At 43.1% G+C, this 22,545-nt stretch overlaps 1 long non-coding RNA gene across 1 annotated transcript; it reads right to left on the bottom strand.

Moving 5' to 3' along the window:
• Positions 1 to 2,323: 2,323 nt before the first annotated feature.
• LOC140849640 (uncharacterized) lies at positions 2,324 to 22,476 on the bottom strand. Its single transcript, XR_012131768.1, has 3 exons — positions 22,191 to 22,476; positions 2,770 to 2,795; positions 2,324 to 2,381 (listed from the first exon to the last, which is right to left on the bottom strand). It is a non-coding gene; the product is annotated as an uncharacterized lncRNA (long non-coding RNA).
• Between the last annotated feature and the right edge of the window lie 69 nt (positions 22,477 to 22,545).

A 22,545-nucleotide genomic window follows, 5' to 3' on the forward strand; every position in this document is an offset into this window, starting at 1 on the left:
AGATCATACAGTTCTGTGGAGGAATTCAGCTGCCCGCTAGGATGAAGCAAATCAAAATAAATTGTGTTGTTATCATCCCAGAGTTGTTAGGAAGTTATCACCCTTCCAGTATTTCGTGAAGTGACATCTGTACATTTTTATATTCTAGAAGGTTTTCAGGTGTGCCCTGTTGCTTCAACACCTCACAGCCTCCACTTTGTCTTTTTGTCTCACGTCTTTCTCCCTCCTCCCCACTTTCCACCCTCCCTCTGAGTTTGTGCAAATAAAGGACTGATCAGCTCAAGCCTCATTCCTCTGGTCAAACACCTACAAAACCATTTTATGAACACCGTTGGTCTATAAAATGCAAAGTTTATGCTCAGTGTGGCTCTGTTTGCAAACAGAAAAAAAGAGTCGGTAATACCTGCCGGGTTGGCAAACAATAGTGTCAGTCTACAGCAATCCCATACAGAATAAAAACCAAACACTTCAGTCTGGTTTTCAAAGCTCTGCCATGTAGGCCCACGTTGTCTTCCAACCTGAATGTCCTCTGCTCATGGTCAGGGGCCTGCACTCCACTGCCCCAGACCACCCCCAGTGGAATAAGCCCTGTGCCCCCTACTCATGCTGTTTTGTCTTTCAGGAATACACTTGCCTGCCTACATCTTGATGTGCCCTTATCTTAATTATCAAAATATCAAATCTTTTTAAGTCCTCTTCCTAGACCCCATCCTGAAGGTGCAATGCAAATGCTCCACGGTCTCTCTGAAGCTGCCCTCCGCACCCCAGCCTGGAGGCATCTCTCCCTTCCCGCTTGTCTGTGTCTCTCTCCAGCAGGTCATCATTGTCCACCTTTGTGCACACACACACCTCATGTTCCGTTTAGGTTGTGACCTAAGAGCTGAGGCTCTACCTTACATGTCATCATGTGCCAAACCCCAGTCACTTCCCTGGGATCAGTTGTTGAGGGTATTGCCTGGACCTTTCAACAGAAAGAGCCACCCACATTCAAAAACAACCAACATATAAATCCCACCCTCGCCCACGGATCAATGAAGACATAATATATGCTTACACTCAATGTTGGGGTCATGGCTCTCATAGTGAAGAAATATTCCTGGACCACTCTTTCCGTTGCCAGCCAGAAGTCCTTGTCTCCTTATAATTATTGAAAAATTTGCAGATGTGAAATAGCACCAGATTTGATTCTTGACCACCATTAATTTCAACATTACCTGGTTCAGGGAAAAGCACTTGTACATCTGACACAATAAATCCATTACATGGCAAGAAAGTCCATTTGTTCTGATCACATCCAATCTCTCTGATGTTGCTCTAATGCTTGTTGCCTCATAAAGGTGGCTTTTTAACATTGAGCTACTCGGCAATGAGGGGTAATTTTACAATCAGGATGGTGACTTCTGTTCACTCAGAAAATATATCAGGAGTTTATTGGGTGCAGTGATTTATGACTCACCAAGCTGACAATAAAAATGAGGTCCATCACACACCAAGCCCTTTCTGGGGTCATGGTACATGCTTAACTGTGTCTTCCACTTTGTGATCTATGTTTTTTTACAGTCATAGTCTTTTTGTAGTTGTAAGGTACCCAGTAGATGCTGTTGGGTAGGGCTGAGTGTTGTGAAATACGGTAAGGGAAGGATTTTAATTACCTATATTTATCCTGCAGTCATTTTAATCTCCAGACAATGATATGCACACTGTGAAAGGGATCACCCATGAGTCTATTCTTCCTGAAACAGAGAAACTATAAGAATTCCACCAGCTCATCTGGTGCTTCCATGTGGAAACTGGCCTGTTTCTGATGATATCATGAGATTTTTGGTTTTTTGTGTTTGATTTGGGTTTTTTCTTTGAGGTAGATTAACAAGTGAACTTTGACCTCCACATTCCTGCATCTTCTCTCTGCGCTTGTTCAACATTGCTCTGGGTGTGCCCATTATTTAACGCTTGCTCAATAGCCCTATTTCCCCAATCAAACACCCCTGGCCCTCCTGGGCAGGGTCCTGCTCCCCTCTCTCTCCTCACCTCTCCTCCACCCCCTGCCCAGAAAGTCTAGCTGCCTTGATCCCAGTCTTTATTCGCCCAGGCACCATGAAGAGTGACCGTTTGGACAGAACTCTTTAAAAGAGAAAGCTTGCAACCATTTTGCTCAAATGAAAGGGTACTCCTTTCATGCACCAATCTTATTATCAAAGGCTGCTCAGAATCAGCTGAGCATTGTGGGAGAGAGGATATTTATGAGCAGGAATTTTTACTGTAATCTCAAAATCACCACTAAAGACACCTGCCTAATTGCCCTCAAACAGGGGCTCTGCTGTTGACTGCTTCTTAACATCCTCTACAGCAGTCACTCCCAGGCATTGGGATTTCACAGGACTCTAAAAAAGAAAAGAGAAAAGATTCTAACTCAGTATGGTCAGTCTATTATGCCAAGTAAGAATGTTAAAAAAAAATAACAACAACTACCAATTATTATCCCCATTGTTTTGTGAAATGAAGGTCACTTGAATATCAGAAAAGAATGGACATGATTTCATCATGAAGGCAGTTCTTTAATTGAGTAAATTTATTTCTATGTTCATATAGTCCTCAAATCAAAGGTTGTTGAGCCTTTGGTCCTGAGCTGGTGCTGGCCCATGAACCAGCATTTGGGAACCAATGCCCTGGATGTTCCGTCAGAGCAACGATCAGAACACACCTTCATTCAAGGCTTCAAGGCCCACCTCTATTACTTGACAAGTGGGTGACCTTCCGTAAGTCACTTACCTTTCTAAAAGCTTCTGTTGCTGCATCTGCAAATTAAGACACAACAAAAATTCACTGAATTGTTTGAGGATTAAGTGAGAATTAGCAAAGGGTCTTTGTTTCAACAAACTTCCTTTATATCCATAACTGTTACAAAAACGAAAGTGCCTAGTAACATGCCAGACATCATCCGAGACTTGTAAGACACAGAATTGAGAGTCATCATCTTTTCCTTCAAGGAAAACCAGGCTAAAGGAGACCCATAAAAGGGTGGCCAGATACAGTGACACCAGTGTTAGGGCGGAGGCACAGAGGAGGCCATGCAGGCATGTAGAGAGTTGAGAGCGAGGGACAGAAATGAGAACACGGTGAGGCCTCATAGGAAATGGAATCAGAGTAAAATGTTAAGGGACGACAAATTAAAACCAAACAAAGGAGAAAAAGAATTGTCGATTAGGGTTTTTGCTGAAAATTAGACTGACTTGTAGAGCTATTATCTTAAATGTGCGGATTAAAGTCTGGCAGACTAAAGTCCCTCCTGTCATCCTGGGTCAGCATGCTAAAGGATTGAGGAAGTGGCTGTCATCAAAGCGATAGTTTTCCTCGGCCTTGCTGCCTCCATGCTATTTGGGTTGCCCTGAGAAATGTCTCCTCTGCCAGTTGACTTAAAGAAGACGAGTTTTCAGTGAAAAAGGAAAGAGAAGTTAGGCTTATGGTTTTCAGGAAGCCCAGAGTGTAGATCTTTTGAGAAAACCAGAGTTTTTGTGTGACTAAATTTGGGGTATTACCTTGCCCTTTACTATTTAAAGTGTGGCCCTTCACCCAGCAGTGTGGGCAACACCTGGGAACTTTCGAGAATTTCAGGGCCTAGAGAAGAGCAGCTGAACAAAAAGTTTCACAAGATCCCCAGGGAGTTAGCAAGTACTTTAAGGTGTGAGCCCTGACCCGACCCTAACTCTTGGTAAACAATGACATCCACTGCCCCAGAAGTGACCAGCATTGAAGCCCCTCCTCCTGACCTGGCTTGACCTTACCTGGGTTTCATGGCACTCATTGCGCATCTACATACATTTAAGAGTAGTAGTTTTGGAACAGAGAGGACTCTGCCCCAAGGTGTGTGGCTTATAACTGCCCTATTATGTTACTTGCATAATACATTGAAGTTAATAACATTTACTTGCATTTACGCCCATAATCTTATTTATATTCCCAAACAACCTATAACTTCTGGGGTTTTTTTTGCACTATTGAAAACAAGTTCAGAGACAATTTGTGGGATTCACCCAGAGGTCCTCAGGTTCCAAGCCCACAGCTCCTTCCTTAAGCCAAGCAGCCAACCTTCTGTCGCAGCTCAGAAGATGGTCCTACGTGGACCAACCCCAGGGCCTGTTGCCCCTGTCTCCAGACTCTCAATCTTCATTCCCATGAGCAGCATCCCCATTCAGTCCACAGTTTCTGAACTGCCAGCCAAGCTGAGCAAGTGTTCACTGTTTTTTGCCCACAGGCAGCCACTGGAAGCCTAGCTCTGGGTCCCCACGTCAGCTAGCTCAGAAATATTTGAAAAAGTCACCAGGGCCCAATCCTGTGGGCCAGGACTACTGGATTCATCAGTGTATTCCTCCAAGCCTACTCGGAGCCTTTTGGAACTGAACTGAGTAGCTGAGATTGAACACCAGGCTTCCTAATGAACAGATGAGAAAAGCTACTCTGTTTCTGGGCAGGAGACAAAGGCAGTGAAAGAGAAAGACTGAATGAGAGAGTTGGACATGTCTTGTGGGAACAAGGAGCCTGAACAGAGGCTCAGGCTGGCAGAGGTAAGATACGAGGACCCAGGCCAGGCCCTGGGAACCCCAAGAGTACAAACTGACTGCTCAGGGATTCAGCCGTCCTGGCTCTGCATGGGGACAAGGGGACACTGACATTTATAGGATTGTCTAGGCATTGTGCTGGGGGCTTTACATGTGGCACATTTTTGATCTTCCAAGTGACACTCCAAGGTCAGTTCTATAACTCACATTTCATAAATGAAGGGACTGAAGCCAAGCTCAGTATATGGCCAAGGTCACACAGCCAGCGACTTGGCAGAGTCAGTTTCAATCCAAGTGGGTCTGATTCAGAGCACATTGTCTTCCTGTGGGACTTAGACACCTACAAGGAGGGACGGCAGTGAGCCAGCTCCTCTTCTCTCATTTGTTTCTGTAAACCACTCACATGCATTTGTTTTGTTCTCTAGAACATGGTGTTGTGCACAGACTTACAAAAGTGGACATCAGACAAAAGACTGTACCATGGGCCTCTGATTCATTCCTACCATGTTAGGGCATAACACTATTTAGAGGGTAGAAATAGTGGCCCCAAAAATCGATGTCCAAATCCTAAACCCCAGAACCTGTGACTATGACTGTCTAGGGAGAAAAGGGTCTTTGCAAACACAATTAAGAATCACAAGTTGAGGTCATCCTGGATTCAAGGACGGGGTCCTTATCAGAGAAAGGCAGAGGAACATTTGAGATACAGAGATTCGTGGAGAAGACAAAGGCAGAGATTAGATTTTTGCAGCCACAAGCCTGGGAATGCCTGTAGCCACCAGAAGCTGGAGAGGCATGGAAGGATCCCCCCCAGCACTTTCGGAGGGAGTGTGGCCCTGCTGATGCCTTGATTTCAGATGTCAGGCCTCCAGAGCCATGAGACAATAACTTGCTGCTGTTGTTTTAAGCCATCCAGTCTGTGGCAATTTGTCCTGGACAGCCCTAACATGAAACAAATTCACACTGCAATTAAGAATCTTTCATTTTGTTACTATCATCTAAAAACTGTATTGACATCTAAAGCCTATAAAACTTACCTACTCTAAACCCAGTAGATTTCTGGACTGGAAAACCCAGCTTTGAAAAATTTGTGCTCAGAGTAATATTAATTTTAAGAATATACTGTCAGAGAAAATATTAGACACCAGATAGAGCAGTGCATTATCTGCTTTTCTTTCTCAAGAAAAAAACATGTCTTTTCACCCAAAATATTTTACAGTCAATAGATATTCTTTAGGGATGAAGGTTACTTAGGCTATTCCTGTAGTGTCTTGATTAGCTTTTGTTTAATGGGCATTAGGCATAAAATAGAGAAAATGGGCTCAGACCTCCCCCGTGGACCGGTTTTGCAGCCTGCACATCTCCTACTCCACGTTTTGATATAAACACCTTTTATTTTAAACCCCTTTTCTCTCTCTCTCTCTCTCTCTCTCTCTCTCTCTCTCTCTCTCTCTCTCTAGTGCCTATAAGAAATGCTTAAAGCAATCACAAGCTTAAACCAAGGGTACGCAGTGAGGAAGCTTCCCTTAAATGCTCAACACTGTCCTCCCATGGCCTGAGTTTTGAATCATTCTCTGAGAAGATTCTGCAGTAATCTGTCCATCTCCACTTGGAGTTGCGATACGCTTCCTTCTCGGAGCACCGGTACTGTTTACCTGGGAAGTGAAGTAAAAAGCTCAGAACTCATAAACTGAAGGTAAGAAGGGGCATGTGTCTCTAGGTCCCCTGGGCACAGGGCAAGGAGCCTTGGCGTGGACCCCTTGACTCCACTCCCGACTGGGTGAGCCCAGCAAAGGTACTGAGCCTCTCTGCAGCTTCTGGCTTCCTCCTTCATGAAGTGTGGGTAATAACAGTGCCTACCACATACAGTTTTGAGATGAATGTGTTAGAGAGGAAGAAATTGCCCCTACCCCTCGAGGTTCTTCTAGCTGGTCTAAGAATCAAAGTGACATGAGACATAGTAACATAATAACAGGAGAAATAACCAAAGTTTAATTAAGTGCATACGGGGAGGCCACAGACATGCACTCCAAGGACGTGAGGGAGAAGGAGATATATATGTCTTCTTGAAACAAGGAGAAGGGCGTCAGGTCCGAGGTTTTAAAGGAAAGGGGAAGGAATTCAAAGAAATATGAAAAGAGTAAATGTTTGGTACATAAAATACTTGATGCACCACACCAAAACAATGAAGGGGCACAGAGGGGAATTTTAACAGACTCAGCCTCATCCCTCCCTGTCCACCACACCTAGTTCACATTGTCATATATCTGCCTAAGGTGAGAGCTCTCCTCTGGGAGCAGGTCCTCTATTTAAATTCTTTTTATGCAGTTGTGGGGTGGGGGGAGGTCAAAGTATTCTCCTGAATCTTTTGGGTCTTGATGGTTGTCAGTCCAAAATAATCTGCATGTCACAATGGCACATCTTGGGGGCAGCCTGCCCAGGGTCCCTACAAACAAAATACATGTTGCTGAACCCTGTGGCCACCGCCATCTTCCTCTGACCCAGCTTCTTAGTGCACTTGACAGAGTTGGCCATTGTCTTAATTTACTGCCAAAATACTCACGCTTCCCTGTTTCTTCTTCCACCTCCTGAACTGCCCCCGAGGCTGAAATGTCTTGAACCTCTATCTTCCTACTCCCTGGAAGATCTGTCTCATCAGAGGCCTGTGACCTCACATAGCACCTGCTGGCTGAGGACCCCCAAATCTGCATCTCTGGCCTCCCCTCCAAGCTACAAACTAACTGCACCACTCTGTGCTCTCTCTGACATCTCCACCTAATGTCTAATGAGCATCACGAAATTGGCATGTCCACACAGACCCCTGACCGTATCTCCAGGTGTCTTCCTCCTCCCGTGCTGCCCAAGTCTGTACATGGTCCTGCTAGTTTGGGCTACTAAAAAGAAAAACAGCCCCAACAGAGGGTCACTTCTGCTACTCCAAGTCAATAGGGCTTAATTCCTATTAACTGCAGTTTCAACCTCCCCCAGAAATGCAGTCAGTCAGAAATTTTTCAGTCATCATTGAGAGATAATGTTACTCTGCCCTCTCCATGCCACAAAGGAATTCACCAGTGAGACCCTTTTGTCCCCAGTGAAGGTGACTATGCAAAATAATCCTTTTTTCTGTTGATGACTTCCTTGCTCTGCCTTTAAAAACCTTTCTGTAGCCAGCCCTTCAGAGCATCTCTCTGCTTGGTAGAGGGGCTCCATCCCATTCATGAGTCACTTTATAAAGCCAATTAGGTCTTCAAATTTACTTGGATGGAATTTTCTTTTATAACAGGGTTCAAGTCAAACATGCCTCCTTTCTTGCTCTCACACCCAAATCCATCAGCAAATACTGCTATCATGAGTATTTCCAGAATCCACCACTTGTCCCCTCTTCCAGTTTCAGCCCACCGCTTCAGGCTATCACTGTCTCCTGTCCCAGACAATTGCAGGAGCCTCACAACTGGCCTCCCAGCTCCGACCCTTACCCCCAACCCCACCTTTTCACCACTAAGCAAGCACTGAGATTCCTTTAAAACCTGTGTCAAAGCACTTCTCTGCTCAGTAATGCCCCATGGCTTCCCCATTTCACATGGATCCCTACCTCTAGCATGGACCTAGCCTCCAACCACTCTACCCCTTGATCTTCCACATGCCAAGCCCTGCTCAGGCTCAGGGTGCTGCTAGTCCCTCTGCCTGGAAAGAAGATGCCTACTCAACAGAGCAACCTCCTTTAGCCACCCTCCGGCCCCCCTACTCCTGCGCAGATTTATTTTTCTTCTTAGCATTTGCCTACATTGCATTCTATACGCATCTGTTTGTTGCTCACTTGCTAGAAAGTGAACTGTGTGACAGCAATTACTTTGTCAAATTCATTGCTGTGGCCTTAGCACATGGAACACTGTGCTGGGGAGCAAGAAATTTCCTTTACTCCTCGAGGTTCTAGCTGGTCTAAGAATCAAATTGACATAAGACAGATGAACAGGAGAAAAAAAACTAGTTTAATTATGTATGTATGAGGAAGCTGTAGACATGGACTCCAAAGACAGTCAGGGACAATGAGGTATATATGTCATCCTGAACCAAGGAGAAGGGGGTGGGGGTCTGAGACTTCAAAGGAAAAGGGAAGCAATTCATGGGAATATGAAAGAGTAAATGTTTGATAACAATATACTTGATGGGCCACACAGAAGCAATGAGGGGCACAGACTCAGCCACATCCCTTCCCATCTACCACACCTAGTTTACATTATAATTTAGCTTCTCTGGTGACAGCTCTCCTCCAGCAAGGGCTCCTCCACTTAAATTCTTTTTATGCAGTTGTGGGGTGGGAGGCCAAAGTTTCTCTTTTGGGCCTTGATGGTTCTCAACTCTGAAATAATCTGCATGTCACAATGGCACATCTTGAGGTGGCCTGCCTTTGACCTCTACAACTGCTTGGCATGTTAATAACTATTGAACAATTGAACAAAGGCAGGCATATGCAGGCATGAATGAATGAGGGAGGTTCTCTCTATAGGTGCCAAGCCCCGTATGGCATATAACATGTGACTAATAAGTATTACCAACTGCTTGCGTGTTCTTCTTGCTATTAATTATTATTTGTCTAGATGTTTACACACGCTGTCTCTCCTCCTGGCCCTTCATCTATTTATCCCTCCCACGGCCCCACCTAGACCTCTCCGCTGGTGCCTACAGTAGTAAGAGGAGAGAAATGCAGACTGCTTCAGCCAGAAAGAAAATGCCACTGGCTAACCCTCTCCTATTGCCACAGAGTTTGGGTTGGCCAGATGCACGCAAACAGGATAGCTGGACTACACTGTCTCCAGGTATAGCCATCAAATGCCCTAGATGTGTTTTGGACTACCTGAATTCCAATAAGTGTTGTCATTTTTATATACCAGCTAAAACTTAAATATTTCTGCCTCCAAAGCACACCTCCCAGACTGACTTTGAAAAGTAGCCAGAATAGTATTTGGAGTTCAGAAAATACAAGTAATCTTACTTTTAATGACTGAGCTTTTTTAAAGACCATACAAATTTAAAGATATGGAATAGGGGTGTTGTCGGGCAGCTGAATCTGGGAGGCCTCTCCCTGTGCACTGGAGAGGTTTCTTGACTCTGAATGAGAAAGAATTCTCGAGCAGGTTGGACAAGTATAGGCAAGGAAGGAATTCATTAGAGCAAAAGTAGCAGGGAAAGGCAGCAGTCGTGCAGGCAGCAGAGAGCAAGGAAGGACGGGAGGAAAGGGAAGCTCAATGAACTCCTGCTAGGCATGAGACAAACCCCTTGCAAAATCCTAAAGCCAGGGTCACCTGGCATCCAGTGTCCACTTGAATCTGCATGGCATGGGAACTGAGTCCCTACCACCCCAGGATTTGGGGGAGCCACAGAGCATTGGATGTAGTGAGATTATGTCCTGAGAGCTTCCCAAAGGCCAAGAAAGGACATTTTCAGGCAGGCTACTAAAGAGCATGATTGTACAGCTGCAGTCCTGTCCAGGTCACCCAGGTGACAGGAACCTGCAAGCCCAAATCAGAGATCTTAACAGCCCTTCCCTACTTGTCTGAAGTAGAACAGAGTGAAGACTTGTGCTTAGGTCTAGAAAATAGAATCAAAAAGCAAAGTAACAAAGAAGGTTACCACTGGAAGAGTGCAGAGACCAAATGCATAAGTTGAGCAGTGAGAAGTCTTTATTTAAGGCAAGAACACACTCCAAGAAAGGGGAGTGTGGGCAACCTCAGAGGAGGTGTGCCTGAAGGGCTTGGGATTCTGTCTTTTAAGGCTTTCAAGAATGGGGCAAAGGGCTGTGGGGGGGTGGATGTAGGCTTGACATGGGATCTCATGATGTCTTTCTCCACTGAGAGACATTATGTCACCACCCACAGTCAGTGCTCTAGATAATTCTGTAACATAAACTTAACACAAGGAATTTATTGATCCTGTTCTCCAAGATAGTGTTTTCCCTCAAACACTGGGAACATATCAGGTAAGACTGCTTGTCTGGCCTTAAGATAGGTTGTTGGCTGATTACTAAAGAATATGTTAGGAATCTTAACCTCCTAACTCCCTGGTTTATGAAATGGAATCTTAGCCTTAAGATAGAGTCCCTTCTGTTCTTGCTATACTGTTTGTATCTTGGCATTTTTTATCATACTGCTTGTCCCATGTCCCTTCCTACCTCAGCGGGGAGGGAGAAGCTAGGTAAATTCTGGAAAAACCAACCAAATAAACTTGCACTATAATTTGCTTTGGAAACTGTTACAATAGGTCTACTTCAAATCTAACTTGTTATTGATCTACACATTTTTTTTTTTGAGCTTTTGGCTCCATGTTCTGCATGGACATGCCTAGAAGTGAGCACAGATACAACACACCATTGTAAACATGCCTTAAAAACTCATAGCAGAGTCCACGGGAACCACCAGGACAAGGGCAAGATGCTTTCCTTTCCTGCTGGGATGGAGCCTCCTCTGGCCTGGTGGGCAGACAAGCCACCCTGAGATAAGGCCTGCCATGGATGCCTGTTCTGTGCAGACACCCTGGTGATGGTCCTGATGGCGTTAGTTAGCATCAGGCTCAGGTTAGACACTCATCTTTGGCCCCAGTGCCAGGAGGGACCTGGAAAATTCCTGACCCAAAGTCACAGAGGATTTGGTCTTAGTCCAGAGCCACTTGAGCCTCCATCCACCCTAAGGGTGTAACACCCTCTTAGAGACAAACTGGCAGGATTCTTAGACATAAAGAGACAAAAATCACTGACTCAGGAAAACCAGACCCTCTCTGGAGGGGCTAAGCCTTTTAAGCCATGACCAGAACATTCTTGGGTGGGGCAGTTCACCAAAAAACAAACAATTTAGCAGTTCACATCCATCCAAAACAAGCCTGTGAGCTGCTCCAGCCACTACCTCCTGCTTGAGCCAGGCCACTCAGCTTCCTGAAACGCCAGTCTCTACCTCCGCCGTGGGGACCGCACCCTGCTATGTCCCAATTCCTGACCTGCCACAGATCCCAGCCCTAACTCACTGCAATCTGGGGCTGCCTTCGTAAGCAATCCCCAGCTCGGTCCACCTCAGGCAGCAACCCGGCACAAACCCTACATGAATATAGTCAAGCCAGAAAGAGCAGAAAAAGATAGCATCTGGGAGAACTGACTTTGGAATCAGAGACCTAAAACTCTATGTCCACCATTTTCAGGTGTGCAGACAAGCAGGCCTGCCTGATGAACAACTTTGGGTGTGTTCATGCATTTCCGTACTTGGAAGCAAGGTGGCAGGTCCATGTACCCGGTCCCGCCAAGCCACCGCTGACACTACACACAGAGAAAGGGGATGCGCCTGAATTCAACTTCCAGTGGAACAAGGAGCCCTCCAGGTCTCCAGGTGCCAGACCAGTGGCCTTTCCCAGCCATCCTCCAGCAGCTGGCACCTCAGCTCAGTGCTCCGAGGATTCTCATTGCTCTGGGCAAAGCCACCATTCCACTTCCCGGGTGTGTTCCTCTGCTGGAGCACGACCCCAGGGTGTGTGCCACTGTGCCCCAGCCCAAGAACTGCTCTCCAGCAGATTCGGAAAGAACAGGGAGCCTGGGCACACACACTGGATGTGGCAAAATTAGTAGGAAAAAAGAATGTAAAATATCTCTTTGACATTTTTACATCAATTACATGTCATAATAGTAAAATTTTGGCTACTTTCAGTTAAACAAAATATATTATTAAAATTAACTGTACTCTTCAGTTTACTTTTTTTAGTGAAGGTATATGTTGTAGGCTAAATAATGGCATCTGAGCATATATACTCCCTGGAACCTGACCTATGGCAAAAGGGTGAATACTGCCTTATATAGCACAAGGTGAGATTACCTATGAACCAAGGACCTCAGTTCTACAGAGAGTGGTTGGACATGACCTTGAGTCGTCTTCTGTTTTGGAAAGAGAATATGCATTTGCAGTTGTAACTGGAATAGTTGGACCTTGTTAGGCAGAGGCATCATTTAGAAATCGTACATATGGGGTGATGTGTGTGTATGTTGCATGGCCAAGGGGCAGGAGGCCATGTGGTAGACTCCTATCTAATTGTCTGCCAGCCCCTCCTTTCTGGGGCTCCCAGCACTCATTGTGGACAACAAGACCCCATCCCCTGACTCACTTGATTGAACCAAGGAAGGCATGTGACCCAGCCTGGCCCACTCTGGGTCTCTTTGTTGAAATATAGACCTGGGAGCAAATGGGACCTATTATGTAAGCTCAGAAGTTATGGCTGGTTATTTTTTACCCACTATCTGGACCAGAAAGGTAGACGATGACAGAAAGAGGGGTGGTGGGGCAGGGAAAGAGAGAGAGAAAGAAAGAAAAGAAAGGAAAGAAAAAAAGAAAGAAGGAGAGAGAGAGAGAGAGAGAGAGAGAGAGAGAGAGAGAGAGAGAGAGAGAGAGAAAGAAAGAAAGAAAAAAAGAAAGAAAGAAAGAAAGAAAAAAAGAAAGAAAGAAAAAAAAAAAAAAAGAAAGAAAGAAAGAAAGAAAGAAAGAAAGAAAGAAAGCAGGGAAACAGAGAAAGAAAGAAGAGAAAGAGAGAGAAGGAAAGAAAGAAAGAAAGAAGGAAAGAAAGAGAAAGAGAAAGAGAAAAAGAAAGAGAGAGAGAGAGAGAGAGAGAGAGAGAACGAAAGAGAGAAAGAGAGAGAGAGAGAGAAGAGAAAAAGTGGTTAGAGATGCAGAGAGAAGCCTAACAATAGCCTTAGACTAGTTTAAGTTTATTTCTCTTACACTCAACCAGAGGACTCAACTAATATACCGTCTCATAGATTAGTTTCAAGAAGTGAGGGAAATTTACATGAGAAGCACTCTGCACATGACACAGCACCTTAGGGAGACTAGTTGTGCAATTGTTAGGGAATCCCCAAATCCAACTGACCATGCCCAGTAAGAGAACCACCAGATTTGAATCTCTGAGTCACTAGGTTTGAAGCAGAGAAAACTTACTCTCAGAAGGGCAATGCAAGGAGGAGGCAGGGGCGTTTTCCCAAATCTGCCTTATCAGAGCCGCCAGGGGATATATACTCCTGGCAAAGGAATGTGGGGATTAGGGCAGAAACTGGAAGGGCTGTGCAGCTTTGCAGAATCATGCGCCAATCCCATCTTCCTGGAGCTGCCTGGGTGGTCTTGGCGTGGTTCATGTCAACTCCATGCTATCAACTAACGTAACCCCTGGCTCTGTAACCAGCTTCAGGGAAAAGGACAACAGTAATGATCCCCAAACAGATCCCTACACTTCCCGGTGTCTCCCTAGCCTGTGACCCAAGCCTCACTCCCACGCCGTCCCTCGCTTCCCCATCTCTGAGAACCACCACCTCCGCTGCTCTCTCTCCAGGCCCATTGCCCTTTCCTGTCTCTTTTTAAAGTAAAGCACAAGCTACACAAGTTGGACTGAATAATCTCTAAACTTCCTTGCCACCCTCCTGTTTTGTGATTCTGAGTGCCTTCTGTGGTCCTCCTGTACTGACCATGCAGCCTGGGGTAGGCGCATCATAACCCCCTGGGGTGTTACCCTTATGTTTGCATCTGACCCAGTCTCCAGGATGGGGCTGAGGTGGCATGGTAAGGGCACTATGTTTAAGAAGCCCTGGTATGGGGTAACTTTGAAGTCAGGTGTATCTGGGTTGAGTACCAACCTTGCTGCTTACTAGTCATGAGACCTTGGACAATTTGCTTAACCTTTGTATTTACGCTTCCATTGCAAAATATATAAGTAAGTGTGCATGATGGGTAATACTAGCCAATTCATAGAATTACTTTGAGGACTAAATGAATTGATGTATAAAGAATTTAGGGCAGCATCTGGCTACAGAAAAATTGCAATGAATATTAGCTATTATTAATAATACAGCAAATAGAAGACTGTACCAAATTCTAAAGCAAATTAACTGGTTTGACTTAATATTCAAACCTAAATTGCAAACTTCCTTTTCCAGTCGTTCTTTGTGATTGGAGATGGCCAGCTGTACTGTTGAATACAGTATGCAATTGCATATGTGTGTGCTTATTTAATGTCCGCTCCATGAAGAAATGGATTATGTTCTATTTTGTTTTAATATGCTTTTATTTCAAACAGGCTTATTGGAAGATATAATTTACATACATTAAAATTCAGTCTTTTTAGGTGGACAGTTCTGTGAGTTGTTTAACTATAACCACAGCCAAAATGTAGACTGTTTCCATCACCTCAAAAAGTTCCCTTATACCACTTTGCAGTCAGTCTTTTCAGTTCTTCCACCTCACCCCAGCCAGTGACACCCACTGGTCCACTTTTTGTCCCTGCAATTTTGTGTTCCCCATAATGTCATATAAATAGGGTCACGCAATGACTCAGCTTCTCTGGCTTAGAATAATGCATTTGAGATTCATTCATATTGTTGCACGTATCAGCAGTTTGTTCTTTTATTGTCTGAGTGGTATTCCACAGTAGGGTTATAACATGATTTGTTTAACCACTCACCAGCTCATGGTCTTCAGAGTTGCTTTCAATTTGGGGTCATTATGTATAAAGCTGTTATAAACATTCACATGCAGATCTTTTTGTGGATATATGTTTTTATTTCTCTTGGGTAAACACCAAGGAGTGGGATTGCTGGATTTTTTGGTAAGTGTATATTTAAGTTTACAAGAAACCATCAAACCATTTTCCAAAGTGACTGTACCACTTTGCATTCCCAACATAATGTATGAGACTCCCATTTACTCTATATCCTCACCAGCACTTGATAATGTTAGGTATTTTGCCTTTTAAGAATTTTTAGCCATTCTAATAGGTGTTTAGTGGTTTTAATACACACAAATCCCTAATAACCAATGAGGCTGAGAGTCTTTCCATGTGTTTATTAGCCTTCCTTACATCTGCTCTGGTGAAATTTTTTTTTCAAAACTTTTGCCTATGGTTTAATTGGGTTATTTGTATTTCTATCATTATGTTTTGAGACGCTATAAATATTGATATATATATATTTATATCCTTATATTCACCTATATAGTCTTGATATAAATCCTTTGTCAGATATGTATTTTGTAAATATTTCTTCCCAGTCCATGGGTAGTCTTTTAATTTCTTAACAATAGTTTTGGAAGAGTGGAGGTTTTTAATTGTGAAGTTCAATATATGATTTTGTTCTTTTTGTATGTGAGTTGTGTCTTTGATGTTATATTGAAGAAATTTCCGCCTAACCTAAGGTCAAAAAAATTTTCCCCTATGTTTTTGTCTATAAGTGCTATAATTATTACATTAAATCTATGGTCTATTTTGGGGTAATTTGTATATATGGCATGATCTATGGCTTGAGGGTCATTATTTTGTATAGAAGGATATCCAATTGTCCCACATCATTTGTTGAAAATATTATTCTTTCTCCATTTAATTACCTTGGCATTTTTGTGAAAAATCAAGTGACCATCATCTGTGAGGGTCCATTCATCACTCTGTATTCTATTTCATTGATTTGCATGTCTATTTCACCAGAGTCACATAGTGGTGATTACAGTAGCTTTTTAATAAGTCTTGAAATCTGGAAGTCTGAATCCTCCAGTTTTGTTATTTTTCAGAATTGTTTTGGCTGACCTCAGTCCTGTAGGTTTTCTCTATCCAAAGGATTTTGATTGGGATCCTATTTCATCTGTACACCGATTTGGAGAGAATTGCTATCTTAACAATATTGAGGCTTTTGATCCATTAACATATCACACCTCTCCATTTATTTAGATCTTGGAACTCCAGATGTTCTCAGTTCTCAACATGTAAGTTTGCACATTTTGTTAGATCTTTCCCTAAGCATTTCATGGCCTTTAACCCTAATGTAAATAACAGTTTTAAATTTCAATTTCTAAGTTCATATATTAGTTCTGGTAGCTTTCTTAGAGAGTCTCTCAGATTTTCTACATAAACTATATCATCATCTGTGAATGAAACACTATTTTTTCTTTCTTTTACTTGCCTGATTGCATTGACTAGAATCTCCAGTATGTTGTTGACTAAAAGTGGTGAGAGAACACATTGTTCCCAGTCTTGAGAGGATTATGTTTGTTTTGTTCTATACTGTATACCCAGTGCTTGCACCAAGCCTGGAACACAGTAGGCACTCAAAAGAAGTTGCTGAATGAATAACTCAAAGTTAGCTTATCTATATAGAGATTAAAATGACATTGGCTTCATTAACACTTTGGCCAACCAATCAATCCATTGAGTCACAGGTAAAACAATGTAATAAGTAGCAGGATACCATCTTGAAATCAGGAACATTTTAAAATATAAATATGCTCTGGTGGGGATATGAGAATGTAGGGATAAGCTATATGCTCAATGTGAAGGTCACACTGTACTGCATATTTGTCTGATGAACTAATACCTTCTCTAATTTTATTAGTAACACTGAAAAGGGAAAATAGATTTCATAAAAATGCAATAACACTAGAACTATTGTTTGTCTACCTCTTCTCTGCCATAGTAAAGCTGGAGAAGCTATAGAATCTGATTTCTGTATACTTTCAAAATGCTGAAGATGTCCAGTCATTATTAACTGTATAATGGAAAAGATAACTTGGATATTAAACATCAAAAAAATTATGGAAAATTCAATTCAAAACATGTTATTTTGTGTCTATGATTGTCCTAAGACTAGAGGTGAGAAGTGGGTGTGAAAGGAGATGGATTAGTATTTTTAATAGTTCCCAACCTCCAGAAATATAATATTTTGCAGTAGAAATCAGAGTTACATAGTAGAAATAGATTAATTCAGCTCTCAGTCTGATTGCCAAAATATAAAATGGAATAGAAAATATCAAAGTCAGCTAGAATTACACAGGAAATCTTTGTGAAACATATTTTAAAAGGGCCTTCTAAAAAAATAGACCTTGAACAGGTAGCAAGAAAAAATTTCAAGCTTTATTATTTACTTATTTTTAATTACAGGCATCTTATGTTATTCTGGTCATTAAAAAAAAAAAAGCAAAAGGAATGGTAATGGTAATGGAAGGCAGCTACATTTTAATCTCAGTTCCATCCTCCATTCCATTCCATTCATTAAAAATTGCCAGACATAAGGTTTGCAGAGCTAGGATGAATTACATATATACTTACCTGCTGTGTTTCACCTTAATGAGCCAAATAAAAGTCAGCAAATCATCAAATGTTCACCTATGCAAAGTATATCACTTCTGGAATCCTGAAAGTCAGGTGATGCTAGTGTTTCGGAGTGGCATGAGCAGAACCCATCCCAAAACTTATTTTTGTTTTTTAGGTCACTTTTCAGATATAAGAGTAAGTTAATAATTACTAATACACACTGCCATCAGGTAACATAACTGACCTGGCAAGAGGCTCCCTAAATGTTTCATTCTCTAGCAATTACAGAAAAATCAAAATTCATCCAAGTGGATAAGCCATCTATCTGTGCTCTGATTAAAGCTGTCTCAAGTTATTTTCTTAGAATAAAAGAGGAGTAAACAAGAAAAAAAATGCATGACATTTATGTCTACTGTTCATAACTTTAGATTTGATTAGATTTTGTTTTCGACATGTAAACCATTAATGTTTCCAAAGCCAAAATCAGATAACAAGGTGCATTCAGAGAAGTCCTTCTTCCGTCCCTATTCCACCCTGCTCTTTTCTTCCCCCATAGGCTGCATATCTGAATAATTTCTGGTTTATACTTCCAGTGCATCTTTTCACAAATATAAGCAAATACACAGATGCACACACCATCATATTCACATTTCTCTCCCTTTCTACCCCCAAAATGACATACCGCTGCAGAGTCTGGCACCTTGCATTCTATACTTAACAAAATATTCTGCAGATCAGCATGTAGAAGTTTCCCCCTATTCCTTTGGAAAGTACATTTTGAAAGCATCTGTGTGGTCCCTTTAAAACTATTATTAAAGAAGTCCTTAAAAGTGAGAACTGTAACTCTTGGCAGAATTTAACCAGTTCTAGTCGATCTATTGCAAATGTTCCACTGGAGGATAATTTACCTGTGTGACTCATCTTCCACTGCTGACTATTGGGATGTCCTGAGAGGGCAAAAACTGGCTTTGGTGATTAGCACAGGCAAATGGTAATATGGCTTTGAGTTGGAATGACACATTGTATTTGTATAAGAATTACTTTATAGAGTAATTCTCAGACCTGCATTGGGGGAAAAGAAACAATTTCTCTTTCTGTTCTCCAGAAGCTTGGATATGGGAAGAAGTCATGACTTCATCAAATAGAACAATATTTATGTGAACACAATTAAATTGTCTAGAATCAAAGGTTTCCCTTTACCACGTCCCCTGTGAACCATGTAGTAAAATGGCACTAAGCCCAGATGTAGACCTATTAGGTTTCTAGTCTACTCTATTTTAGGGGGCTCAATACTCATTTAAAAACTAGACAGCAACATCCAGGACTAATTCTTTCATCAAAATGATCTGTTAAATAAGTTGGTTATACCAAATACATGATTGAGGATAATTATGTGTGACCAATGTACATAACTCCATAAAGTAATTCTTATACAAATCTTTATGGCATTTGCCTCAGACCATGTCCGTTGCTACAGTTCCAATTGCTGCTATCAGCTCTTCAAATCAAGGGAATGTGAGTTAAACAGTTCTAGAACTGGATGATCTCAAACATGACCTTTTATTCTGCCCTGTGCAGCAGATGATCCCTGGAGGCGACTTGAACATATTCACTTAAGATCAATTCCACACACATATGTAACTTTTAGTTTCTTCTTCTTTTTTTTTTTTTGCATAACTTCTTCAAAAATTGGAATTAATGATTTTAAGCATCACAATAATAGTATATTGCTAGTCACTTATCAAATTATCTTGGGGAAAAGTAACTTTTCCTGTGCTCTGAAATTAATGCTAAACTTCTGAGAAGTTTTGTAAATATTTTTGTAACTTTTTCTTTCTATAAACATATATGTGCATTGTGTTAAATACAAGTATAAAAGGAAAGTAATAATCCTACACAGCTATAACTAATCACTGTTAATAGTTGAGCGTATTTTCTTCCAGTATCGTTCCTCATATGTACAGATGCTTTTTTTTTTACACAGTTTCATGTGGAGTCTGTAAATCTTGTAATGTCCTTTGGCTAAAAGCAATCAAATCTAACCTAAAGACTTTGTAAATTGAAGATAAATCTCTACCCTCCAGAAGATAACCCTTCTTAAACCTAACTTAAATGACTTTGTGATCTCTTCCTGGGTTCCAGGCAATTTAGAAAACTTCCTATTCATTATCATCACTTGTAGTCTGGCATTCTCTCTTCTAACAACTACTAAGTTAAAAAGAGGAAGAGAGAGAGAGGAACCAAAATCTCCTTTTGATATCTATTATCTGATTTTGACTATCTGACAGAAAAGAATAATTAAATGTCCCATTCACTTCCACGTTGCCATAGTGTAATTGGAATTCAGAAGCCTTTCGAATCTACATGGTGCTCTTTGACAAAATCAAAGATGACACCATTAAATCACTCATTAAAAAAATACACTTTCAAATACTCAAACAAGAATGATGACCTTTCATTGATTCACTAGAACTTTCTCACCATTCCTCCTTAAGACAGAAGGTGTGTTTGCATCAATCAGCAGCCGCAGTTTGGCGGGTCCTTGTCCAGGGACCAACCAAAGCAAGCTGGACTTCATCAGGATTGACTGAGGACCTCATCAGTCCCACCCCGGAGGCCAAGGCCAGTGTAATTAGATGGCCTTACATAAAATAAGCCCACAGAAACCTAGACTGACAGAATGGATAAACCCTGAGGTGATATTTGTTTTAGAAAAAAACTCCTTCCAAGAGAATTCCTTAAAATAACAAGCTCTCTGAGTATACTTAAAATAAGATTTGACTGGATTAAAACACACCTTTCAGGAACCTGCTTTCAGGAACCTCCTATACACAAGAACTTCCTGTTTTGCTGGCAAGTCTTTTAAATAATATTCTTTTGACACATTTAACACAAATAATTACCAAAATTTCATTTTAATTATAGGGGAATGTGATTTGAGGTTACTTCAAAGCTACTAGAGAAATGAGCTTCCGATTTCTCAAGGCCTTTTTCAGACTGTGGAATTTAAAAATGTCTCTTAAAGGGCATAAAGTATGGAAAACAATTAATAGTTTCAAATAAATTGTGAAATACTTGAAACCAGGAGCTTGAGGTCTCAAGGTCACTATTAACACAAGCTTTACAAAGCTAACTGTGAAGTAATAGGCTGATCCCTAGGTGGAAAATTATTACTTTTAATAATAAATTACTTTAATTCATTATGTTAATTAAACTTTAAAAGATGCATGTGGACTGAGGTGTACAAAGTAAGATGAGCAGGATGAGCTACATAATTTGCCACGTCCCTCCTTTGACACATCAAGAACTCTAGAGACCGTGAGATCTCCGAACTAAAGATTTTTACTGAACCTTTACAGATACAGCCAGAATAAGGATTGAGTCCTGGGACAGGAAGTTTTTGCTTCGCCAGCAGCAAGGCCAGTTCACAGACATTATTTGTCTGCCAGACTCAAGGAACAGGGCACATTTATGAGGGGTCTCAAGGAAAGAAAATTTGTTGAAATAATTCCATCCAGGCAGGTGGAGTTCCTGGTTAGGTATGGCTCATGGCTGTTGACTGATGATCTTCCCTTTTCTCTCTCCCTCATTCTCCAGCCCTTATGACATTTACTTTCGGACACTTCAGAATTTTTCCTTATCAACTTCAAAAATCACGAATTTCAAGAGGGAGACAGCAGAGCATTAAACAAACACAGGTACTTCTAAGTGCTGAGACCTTTGCCACGACTATGCACCCATGGCCCCTGCACATGAGAGTCCCTTTTTCTCTCTCTTAATAAGACTATTGTAGTTTAGAGTAGTTCTTGGTTTAGGGCACAACTGAGCAAAAGGCACATAGATTTCCCATATACCCCCTGCTTCCCAGAGCCGCTTTTCATTCACGGAGGCTGCAGCCCTTCTGTCCTAGTGCCCTGGGTGCAGAAATGGATGCTGGCTTTGCTATCACACTGTTCTTAAGTTTTAGGTAAAACACAGCACAGCTATTATTTACCTGCAGTTACGAGAGCACAGTATTATAAGGTGGAATTTTCTTTCCTTCTTTCCCCTTGTTTATTTAAGAGACTTCTCGAGTCCTTGGTTTTTCGCTTTTTATTTTTTTAATCACTGTGGTGCACTGAGGAGAATCCCAGCTCACTACTAGCACACTGCGCTGCGGGCAGGTCTGAGCCACCCAAGGGGCAGCCAGCCCAGCCAGAGCACCTGCAGGGATTGGTCCCTGAGACCTTCTGAGCATTATCCCCGAGGGACGCGCATCATCGTCGCCCCTGGACACCCTGAGTTCTGCTCCCTTTGCGACCACCTTTTCTCCATCTCTCGCGCCCGTCCAGGGAGGGGCCTCCAGCTCTCCCGGGCCCCTAGTTCCCCAGGTGCGCCAGACATAGGCCCCCAGCTCCGGGCCGGAGCTGCCCCCTCCGCAACTCCACCTGCCTTGAGGCGGCCACCAGGGGATGGGGTCCGAGCTGCCCCGCGGGGGCCTCCACACTCTCTCCCTTCGGGTCCCTGCGCGCCCGGTCCCTCCTCGTGCGTCCGCGCTCACGTCACCTGCGCCGGCTGCCACTCTTCCCCACGCCCCGGCCCTCCCCGGACTGCGCGGGGACACAGCCCCGGGTCTTCCAGGTGCCGCGAGTCACCCCACGGTTGCGCGCTGCGCATCGCCACCCAGGGCCGGCCGGGGAACCGCGGCGAGTCCCACCCAGCGCGCCCCGGGCGCGACAGGGCCGACGGCCGGCGGCCCGCAGCCCGTGCGAGCGCAGCGCCCCCGGCGGCCAGGCGGAGAGGAAGGCGCCGCCCGCCCTGCCGGCCCGGCCCCGCCCCCGCGTCGGGCCGCCGGCGGTGTCCGCGCCTCCGCGCCCGCCCCTGATTTCCTCCGCACGGCGGCGGTGGCGGCGGCGGCGGC

Source organism: Manis javanica, chromosome 1 (assembly GCF_040802235.1).
Source record: "Manis javanica isolate MJ-LG chromosome 1, MJ_LKY, whole genome shotgun sequence".
Classification (NCBI taxonomy): Eukaryota; Metazoa; Chordata; class Mammalia; order Pholidota; family Manidae; genus Manis; species Manis javanica.